The sequence below is a fragment of the Schistocerca gregaria genome, unplaced genomic scaffold (assembly GCF_023897955.1).
Source record: "Schistocerca gregaria isolate iqSchGreg1 unplaced genomic scaffold, iqSchGreg1.2 ptg000259l, whole genome shotgun sequence".
Classification (NCBI taxonomy): Eukaryota; Metazoa; Arthropoda; class Insecta; order Orthoptera; family Acrididae; genus Schistocerca; species Schistocerca gregaria.
In genome coordinates, this window is record NW_026061764.1 from 1,085,031 (window position 1) to 1,096,133 (window position 11,103).

At 44.8% G+C, this 11,103-nt stretch overlaps 1 non-coding gene across 1 annotated transcript; it reads right to left on the reverse strand.

Annotated features, from left to right (window-relative positions):
- Nucleotides 1–4,679: 4,679 nt before the first annotated feature.
- Trnai-aau (transfer RNA isoleucine (anticodon AAU)) lies at nucleotides 4,680–4,751 on the reverse strand. Its single transcript has one exon. It is a non-coding gene; the product is annotated as a tRNA-Ile (tRNA).
- Nucleotides 4,752–11,103: the final 6,352 nt, after the last annotated feature.

Genomic DNA, 11,103 nt, shown 5'->3' on the forward strand with positions numbered 1-11,103 from the left:
TATCTGCGCCATTCGCCTTAATCACATCTGAGAGTAAATCTTAAAAAAACGCCTGTCGCTAATTGTTCGTCATCACAGGTACTGTTTGCTATACGGCCACGACGCGCAACTGATTTCCAAAATTCATCTTTCTCCTGTGAGGATGGAACTTACAACCCCTGGTTTATTAGACCAGTGCTCTACCACTGAGCTAAAGAGGCGCGGCCTAGCGGTACTCTTGGGTACTTCGTCCTTACGGTCGTCTGCACCATCAGACTTTAGCTGACAACACTTCATATTACCGGCTAATATTTGCAGCTATGGCGACAAATTACTGCTTGGCTACACATCTGACACGTAACCGATGTGCTCTCCAAACCACAACACTTGCTTTTCGGAACATGTCTTTCACACATGTCTACAAAATCACCTTCACCTTCAAATACAGTTTCCTTGCGACTGACAGAGACGTAGGCAAAGTTTAAAGTTGCTATTTCCATTAAATCTCGTTAATCAGAAAAACGGTAATTTACACCTGCAGCGGAACAAAATTCCGTTCCGCCCAGCGTCTGGCTCGAACCCACGACCCTGGGATTAAGAGTCTGACGCTCTACCGACTGAGCTAGCCGGCTACCTCGGTGAATACTTGCCGGGTAGCACGTCACACAGTACTCGTTTGGGTTGGGTGGTCCCATACAGAATCTCTCCATGCTGCCTAATGTTTTCCTAACGTCACACTCGTCACGTACTTCACTTTTATGTCATAATCATTTCTGAGAGGCAAAGAAATTGCATGACAACAAGCAGAGCTAGTGGCGTCAAAATTAACACACATACTTTATGTGACTCAAAAGCCGAACGAGTTACTTTCCGACGTTGTTTTAGATGTGCAAGTGCCAGTCAAAACTCGCGGTGTCGGCACTCTGCCGACCATTTCGTTAGTTAACACCGGTCTTGCTGTGTGTGTTTCAAGCTCAAGAGCATCTCCAAGCAAAAAATGGTCAACAGCAACATTCAGACGGTTTCGTACTGCTCAATTGCTACATTAAAACGGTATGTTTCTTTTTCAGAACTGGAAAAACACAAGCGTGACAGCATTCGAACCTGTAATCTTCAGATACGAAGTCCGACGCCTTATCCATTAGACCACACGGTCACTGACGATCAACATTTACATGTATACGACTCATCTCGAAACGCTCACACCCCTGAGGATTTGTGTTTTCGTTCTACACAGCCGCTGCCCCTTGCTCTTTCCCACCCATTCGTTACATTCAACCTCTGACGAGACCGACCAAATATAGACTGAGAAACAAGACCACACAATTTGTGCATTCGGAATCGAAGGCAGGCCGTCCCTCGCCGCATTTGCTACGATGGCCATTTGCTACTTCTGCAGAAGCGGCGGCGGCGACGACGACGACGACGACGACGACGAAGATCGCGAGAGACTCTGAGATATGTGAGAAATACATCTATAAAATGTAATTCAGACTGCCTCGTCCCACCTTATGCTGTACCGCTTTGGCAAATGCTTTATCTGCGCCATTCGCCTTAATCACATCTGAGAGTAAATCTTAAAAAAACGCCTGTCGCTAATTGTTCGTCATCACAGGTACTGTTTGCTATATGGCCACGACGCGCAACTGATTTCCAAAATTCATCTTTCTCCTGTGAGGATGGAACTTACAACCCCTGGTTTATTAGACCAGTGCTCTACCACTGAGCTAAAGAGGCGCGGCCTAGCGGTACTCCTGGGTACTTCGTCCTTACGGTCGTCTGCACCATCAGACTTTAGCTGACAACACTTCATATTACCGGCTAATATTTGCAGCTATGGCGACAAATTACTGCTTGGCTACACATCTGACACGTAACCGATGTGCTCTCCAAACCACAACACTTGCTTTTCAGAACATGTCTTTCACACATGTCTACAAAATCACCTTCACCTTCAAATACAGTTTCCTTGCGACTGACAGAGACGTAGGCAAAGTTTAAAGTTGCTATTTCCATTAAATCTCGTTAATCAGAAAAACGGTAATTTACACCTGCAGCAGAACAAAATTCCGTTCCGCCCAGCGTCTGGCTCGAACCCACGACCCTGGGATTAAGAGTCTGACGATCTACCGACTGAGATAGCCGGCTACCTCGGTGAATACTTGCCGGGTAGCACGTCACACAGTACTCGTTTGGGTTGGGTGGTCCCATACAGAATCTCTCCATGCTGCCTAATGTTTTCCTAACGTCACACTCGTCACGTACTTCACTTTTATGTCATAATCATTTCTGAGAGGCAAAGAAATTGCATGACAACAAGCAGAGCTAGTGGCGTCAAAATTAACACACATACTTTATGTGACTCAAAAGCCGAACGAGTTACTTTCCGACGTTGTTTTAGATGTGCAAGTGCCAGTCAAAACTCGCGGTGTCGGCACTCTGCCGACCATTTCGTTAGTTAACACCGGTCTTGCTGTGTGTGTTTCAAGCTCAAGAGCATCTCCAAGCAAAAAATGGTCAACAGCAACATTCAGACGGTTTCGTACTGCTCAATTGCTACATTAAAACGGTATGTTTCTTTTTCAGAACTGGAAAAACACAAGCGTGACAGCATTCGAACCTGTAATCTTCAGATACGAAGTCCGACGCCTTATCCATTAGACCACACGGTCACTGACGATCAACATTTACGTGTATACGACTCATCTCGAAACGCTCACACCCCTGAGGATTTGTGTTTTCGTTCTACACAGCCGCTGCCCCTTGCTCTTTCCCACCCATTCGTTACATTCAACCTCTGACGAGACCGACCAAATATAGACTGAGAAACAAGACCACACAATTTGTGCATTCGGAATCGAAGGCAGGCCGTCCCTCGCCGCATTTGCTACGATGGCCATTTGCTACTTCTGCAGAAGCGGCGGCGGCGACGACGACGACGACGACGACGACGAAGATCGCGAGAGACTCTGAGATATGTGAGAAATACATCTATAAAATGTAATTCAGACTGCCTCGTCCCACCTTATGCTGTACCGCTTTGGCAAATGCTTTATCTGCGCCATTCGCCTTAATCACATCTGAGAGTAAATCTTAAAAAAACGCCTGTCGCTAATTGTTCGTCATCACAGGTACTGTTTGCTATACGGCCACGACGCGCAACTGATTTCCAAAATTCATCTTTCTCCTGTGAGGATGGAACTTACAACCCCTGGTTTATTAGACCAGTGCTCTACCACTGAGCTAAAGAGGCGCGGCCTAGCGGTACTCTTGGGTACTTCGTCCTTACGGTCGTCTGCACCATCAGACTTTAGCTGACAACACTTCATATTACCGGCTAATATTTGCAGCTATGGCGACAAATTACTGCTTGGCTACACATCTGACACGTAACCGATGTGCTCTCCAAACCACAACACTTGCTTTTCGGAACATGTCTTTCACACATGTCTACAAAATCACCTTCACCTTCAAATACAGTTTCCTTGCGACTGACAGAGACGTAGGCAAAGTTTAAAGTTGCTAATTCCATTAAATCTCGTTAATCAGAAAAACGGTAATTTACACCTGCAGCGGAACAAAATTCCGTTCCGCCCAGCGTCTGGCTCGAACCCACGACCCTGGGATTAAGAGTCTGACGCTCTACCGACTGAGATAGCCGGCTACCTCGGTGAATACTTGCCGGGTAGCACGTCACACAGTACTCGTTTGGGTTGGGTGGTCCCATACAGAATCTCTCCATGCTGCCTAATGTTTTCCTAACGTCACACTCTTCACGTACTTCACTTTTATGTCATAATCATTTCTGAGAGGCAAAGAAATTGCATGACAACAAGCAGAGCTAGTGGCGTCAAAATTAACACACATACTTTATGTGACTCAAAAGCCGAACGAGTTACTTTCCGACGTTGTTTTAGATGTGCAAGTGCCAGTCAAAACTCGCGGTGTCGGCACTCTGCCGACCATTTCGTTAGTTAACACCGGTCTTGCTGTGTGTGTTTCAAGCTCAAGAGCATCTCCAAGCAAAAAATGGTCAACAGCAACATTCAGACGGTTTCGTACTGCTCAATTGCTACATTAAAACGGTATGTTTCTTTTTCAGAACTGGAAAAACACAAGCGTGACAGCATTCGAACCTGTAATCTTCAGATACGAAGTCCGACGCCTTATCCATTAGACCACACGGTCACTGACGATCAACATTTACATGTATACGACTCATCTCGAAACGCTCACACCCCTGAGGATTTGTGTTTTCGTTCTACACAGCCGCTGCCCCTTGCTCTTTCCCACCCATTCGTTACATTCAACCTCTGACGAGACCGACCAAATATAGACTGAGAAACAAGACCACACAATTTGTGCATTCGGAATCGAAGGCAGGCCGTCCCTCGCCGCATTTGCTACGATGGCCATTTGCTACTTCTGCAGAAGCGGCGGCGGCGACGACGACGACGACGACGACGACGACGAAGATCGCGAGAGACTCTGAGATATGTGAGAAATACATCTATAAAATGTAATTCAGACTGCCTCGTCCCACCTTATGCTGTACCGCTTTGGCAAATGCTTTATCTGCGCCATTCGCCTTAATCACATCTGAGAGTAAATCTTAAAAAAACGCCTGTCGCTAATTGTTCGTCATCACAGGTACTGTTTGCTATACGGCCACGACGCGCAACTGATTTCCAAAATTCATCTTTCTCCTGTGAGGATGGAACTCACAACCCCTGGTTTATTAGACCAGTGCTCTACCACTGAGCTAAAGAGGCGCGGCCTAGCGGTACTCTTGGGTACTTCGTCCTTACGGTCGTCTGCACCATCAGACTAGCTGACAACACTTCATATTACCGGCTAATATTTGCAGCTATGGCGACAAATTACTGCTTGGCTACACATCTGACACGTAACCGATGTGCTCTCCAAACCACAACACTTGCTTTTCAGAACATGTCTTTCACACATGTCTACAAAATCACCTTCACCTTCAAATACAGTTTCCTTGCGACTGACAGAGACGTAGGCAAAGTTTAAAGTTGCTATTTCCATTAAATCTCGTTAATCAGAAAAACGGTAATTTACACCTGCAGCGGAACAAAATTCCGTTCCGCCCAGCGTCTGGCTCGAACCCACGACCCTGGGATTAAGAGTCTGACGCTCTACCGACTGAGATAGCCGGCTACCTCGGTGAATACTTGCCGGGTAGCACGTCACACAGTACTCGTTTGGGTTGGGTGGTCCCATACAGAATCTCTCCATGCTGCCTAATGTTTTCCTAACGTCACACTCGTCACGTACTTCACTTTTATGTCATAATCATTTCTGAGAGACAAAGAAATTGCATGACAACAAGCAGAGCTAGTGGCGTCAAAATTAACACACATACTTTATGTGACTCAAAAGCCGAACGAGTTACTTTCCGACGTTGTTTTAGATGTGCAAGTGCCAGTCAAAACTCGCGGTGTCGGCACTCTGCCGACCATTTCGTTAGTTAACACCGGTCTTGCTGTGTGTGTTTCAAGCTCAAGAGCATCTCCAAGCAAAAAATGGTCAACAGCAACATTCAGACGGTTTCGTACTTCTCAATTGCTACATTAAAACGGTATGTTTCTTTTTCAGAACTGGAAAAACACAAGCGTGACAGCATTCGAACCTGTAAACTTCAGATACGAAGTCCGACGCCTTATCCATTAGACCACACGGTCACTGACGATCAACATTTACATGTATACGACTCATCTCGAAACGCTCACACCCCTGAGGATTTGTGTTTTCGTTCTACACAGCCGCTGCCCCTTGCTCTTTCCCACCCATTCGTTACATTCAACCTCTGACGAGACCGACCAAATATAGACTGAGAAACAAGACCACACAATTTGTGCATTCGGAATCGAAGGCAGGCCGTCCCTCGCCGCATTTGCTACGATGGCCATTTGCTACTTCTGCAGAAGCGGCGACGACGACGACGACGACGACGACGACGACGACGACGACCGCGAGAGACTCTGAGATATGTGAGAAATACATCTATAAAATGTAATTCAGACTGCCTCGTCCCACCTTATGCTGTACCGCTTTGGCAAATGCTTTATCTGCGCCATTCGCCTTAATCACATCTGAGAGTAAATCTTAAAAAAAACGCCTGTCGCTAATTGTTCGTCATCACAGGTACTGTTTACTATACGGCCACTACGCGCAACTGATTTCCAAAATTCATATTTCTCCTGTGAGGATGGAACTTACAACCCCGGGTTTATTAGACCAGTGCTCTACCACTGAGCTAAAGAGGCGCGGCCTAGCGGTACTCTTGGGTACTTCGTCCTTACGGTCGTCTGCACCATCAGACTAGCTGACAACACTTCATATTACCGGCTAATATTTGCAGCTATGGCGACAAATTACTGCTTGGCTACACATCTGACACGTAACCGATGTGCTCTCCAAACCACAACACTTGCTTTTCAGAACATGTCTTTCACACATGTCTACAAAATCACCTTCACCTTCAAATACAGTTTCCTTGCGACTGACAGAGACGTAGGCAAAGTTTAAAGTTGCTATTTCCATTAAATCTCGTTAATCAGAAAAACGGTAATTTACACCTGCAGCGGAACAAAATTCCGTTCCGCCCAGCGTCTGGCTCGAACCCACGACCCTGGGATTAAGAGTCTGACGCTCTACCGACTTTTTTTTTTTTTTTTGTTTTTTTTTTATTTGGGCCTCCCTTCTCCCCACACAGCCCATCCATTCGCTCTCCTCTTATGCCTTCTTCGGCGAGCTTCTATGCAATATCGACTGATTTTTTTTTTCAAATTTACTGTGACAGTTAGGGAAATGAAATGATGTTTGGCTTCTTCGCCATGTGAGGCTTCTCCTCCGTAGAACTGAAAATTGAAAAATTAAGGCTTCTTGGGAATTAATAAATTGTCACTCTTGCTTCATACTGAAAAAATTAAACAAAAATAGAAAGATTGTAACTGAGGAACACGTGCAAGAAGCTTCCACTGCATTGTGTGCAACGAAACCACCTTCCGATATTACCGAGATCCTGGAAAATCATCATAGATGAAAGTAGTTGCTGGAGATATGGGGTTCATCCAGCAGTAAATGTGAAGCCGCAGTGCCGTTTCGGGGTTCTGTCCGAGGCCTTCACGGCTACCGTAGCGGCCCTGGGGCACACGAAGTCCCCACCGTACTTCACCCTCAACAGCGATCCCCTACTTTGGCCTGTGACTACATTTTTCGTAGACGAGGGCTATTAAGATGTTTATCCAATCCCTTGTCTCTGAAACAGAATGTGTAACATGTTACCAAAAGTTTTTTTGTGGTCCCTGCGCGTACATATCTGATAATATTTTGCTCGTTCGTATAATTCGTATTCTAAAACACGGTCATTGCCGTGTTCAGATATAACGTAATGTACATAATTGCCAAACAACCACAACACAGCATTGGTTTTCTGGACAGGGAAGAAAACACCATCGGGGAAGAGTAATTTTTCAACATTGATCTCAGTACTAACAGTTCTGGTTATAAAGGCTACCCGCCGTTGGAGTCCCCTCCATATTTCGGCGTATCCGCCACAGAGAAAGCGGTGGATCAATGTGTCAACTGCGTCACATCGGGTGCACACAATCGTGTCACTAAGACCAATGGAGTGCAACTTTTCGTTAGTGGAAACTACGTTATTAACAACTCGGTACCAGGTTGCCTGAATGTCGGAAGACAGTTCCCGATTACTAATATTTTTCCAAATTCTTTTCCAGTCTTTGTCGGGATATCTGCACTCCATTTTGTTGACATGTTCTTTCGTTGTTAAAAGTTCCATTAATTTCCTGCAATTCCTTGATTGTGGATTCGTGACAATACTGTCCATGTAGCTAATCTCTAAAAAGAACTGGCGAATATATTTCAATTTATAATTAATTCCGCCTATATTTATGGGTGGACGTAAATTTTCTGGCTGTAGGAGTCGATACAGCCTGGCTGTAATACTATGTGGATGTTTTTCTATAATTTGTAGGGTCCTCTTTATATATAACGCCGTAGTCTTCCGCCATATATCTGTTAAACCTAGGCCACCTTCAGCGGAAGGTAACGTAACTGTACCGACTGCTACTCTAAAAATATGCCCTGTCCATATAAATCGGCAAATGATACTCATTATACGTTTGGCAATGGGTTTCGAAACTGGCAATATTTGACCTATATATATAGCTTTTGATAAAATGGACCAATTAATTATTCTGATTCGTTGTTTAATGTTCAGATGTCTGGTCTGATTGAGTATTGTGGCTCCTCTGATTGTATCCAGTACTTTCTTCCAATTGTAGGTCATGGTCTGAAGCGGACATCGGTAAAAGGTGACACCCAGAGCGGTGTGACGATCGACGGAGCGTGCCCATTCCAAACGGACATCTTGAAGACCTTTAAGATTTAAAAACGAACTCTTCACCTCGTTAACCCTAGCGCCTGTAGCTTCACAAAAGATCTGAATATTCGTAGTTAATTTCTCTAAATCTTCGTTACTACGAATAACCACTCCAACGTCATCAGCATATGCATTGGTGACGTTGTTAACGCCAGATATCGTGATGCCCTCAAGATCGACATCGAGTCTCCTTAGTAAAGGCTCCAGTGCAACAACATACAGGAGCATTGACAAAGGACTTCCCTGCGGGACGCCGTTGCGAATTTCAATGGGTGGAGTGAAATGCCCATTTACAGACACTTGTGTTTGGATGCCTTCAACAATGTTAATTAAAACTTGCACAAAATGTTGACTAAAACCCACATAGGTCAACGTTCTGAACAAAAATAAGTGGTTGACCCTGTCAAAAGCCTTTGAGAAGTCGATAAAGGCAAGGCCTCCTGGTGAGGATGACGTTGCAAAAATTGCAGAGACATCCCTATATTCACAAACAGTTTTAAAAATATTCCGCCCCGAGAGACAGGTTTGGTGGTCACCTATGATCTTCTCCATTAGAGGTCTCAGTCTTTCCTTCAGTACACGTGCAATTATTTTATAATCCGAGTTCATCAAACATATTGGTCTCAATTGATTGAGATCTTTAACTGTCGCGTTCCTTCCCTTTGGTATTAGCACAGTTACGCTTTCTTTGAACTCGCGTGGAACAGTAACACCTTGCAACACTCATTTATCACTTCTGTGAATTGATTACCGATGAGAGGCCAAAATTTACAATAAAACTCTACAGGCAAGCCATCAGGCCCTGGGGACTTACGGGTAGGCGAATATTTAAGTATATCAAACACCTCCTCACATGTGATCGCAGTGGTAAGGGACACATTGTCCTCGTCATTGATAACGTTGTCGATACCTGTAGTTCGTAGCAAATCGTTCGCACAGTCTAGATTATACCGGGTATCAGTATATAACGTACGATAAAATCCATAAACTGCATTTAAAATGTCAGAGTGTTCCGTCAGCACCCGGTTATCGCCCATTCTAAGACAAGCAATAAACGCTCGTCTTCTATTTCTTTCATGTTCGAGTAAGTGGTACAGCGATGCGTTTTCGTCCTCCACCGTTGTCGGGACACGAGATTTAATTTTTAAACCCTCCAGCTGTTGTCGCTTGAGACTTATGAGGTGAGCCTTGATCTTCTTTATTTCAATGAAAACCTCATCAGTCATCTGCTGAGCTGATAGTTCCCTTAAGCATGTATAGTAAAATTCAACGGTATTGCGAGACCACATCGCTCGCTCCCTCCCGTAAGCTATTAGGGATGATCTCAATTTCTTTTTAGCACATGAGGTCCACCACGCAAGGCGAGAGCTGTATTTATGGCGCATACGTAGAGCAGCCTGCCATACCTCCGCTACTGTTCTTGATAGGGCACCCTCGAACAACATATGGGTATTCAGCTTCCATAAGGGGCGACCCCAATACGTTCCTTGCTTCTGAAACCGAATGCTGCATTTCACTGCGAGATGGTCCGAAAAGGTAGTGGGAATTACTTCGATACTACTGATTTTATTTTCCAGGTTTGCTGTGACGTATATTCTGTCTATTCTGCTTTGCGAGCGACTACTGATGTACGTAAATTTGACTAACGTGGGGTATTTGCTTTCCCACACGTCTGTCCACTTCATGTTTGTCACCAAAGCCGCCAGTTCCCTGGAGAAGTTAAAATTTGGTCGCTGATCCTTTTTGTGAAGTACACAATTAAAGTCACCACCGATTAAAGCTTCCGCCGGATTCCCCTTAAGTAAATAGACCATATCGTTCTTAAAAAAATTAGCCCTATCATCTCTAGCGTTGTTACCAGAGGGGACATATACATTTAAAACAGTAGTAGTAAAAATTTTACAACTGATGCCCCTCCCATTTTCTAACAGACAGATATCCTTCACATCAATACCATCTTTGACAAGGATCGCAGTCCCACATGTGGCTTCCGGTGCAATATTTAAAATCTCTTGAAAACCTGGGACATAAAAGTTGTGGACATTAAATTCCTGTAGGAGGGCTATATCAGTATCCGACTGGTAAAGGAAATCTTTTAAAGAAGCGACTTTCGTTTCACTGCGAATCCGATTTATATTGATCGTGGTCACATTATATGTCAGTTCCGTTGGCATAGGTGCAGGTAAAAGAAATTGGCTAATGAAGTATACCCCATGCAGAGTCACGTCTGTACCATTCCATTCTATCTGTCAGAAAGAAAAATAGACATTAAAAAAAAAAAATTAAATGCCACTAGCATGTGTCAGGTCCATCTCCATTCCGTGGTCGGTGCGATCTTCTTGGGCATCGGCCCAATCAAGTCCTTTTCCTGAGACAGTTCGGTCTAAATCCATAGTAGTGCCGGTCTGCAAACCTGCGACGCCAAGCGGTGCGCGAGGTTGTTGTTGAAGATCATCTGCATCGGCACGACTCATCTCCGCTTCAGTACACTCGTTAACTCGTGCTACTGGGCATTGTTCTCGTAGTCGTTCATTATCCCTTAAATGTTTTAACTTTTCCCGCAATGCAGGAGCTAAACTCTCTGCTGCTTTGTGTGCCAATCTCCTCTTCTTGCCTTTCTTCGAAGATCTCTTCGGCGATCTAACAGGAGATGAAGTTTGCGACCTGTCAGGAGAAGTACCGGATGATACGTC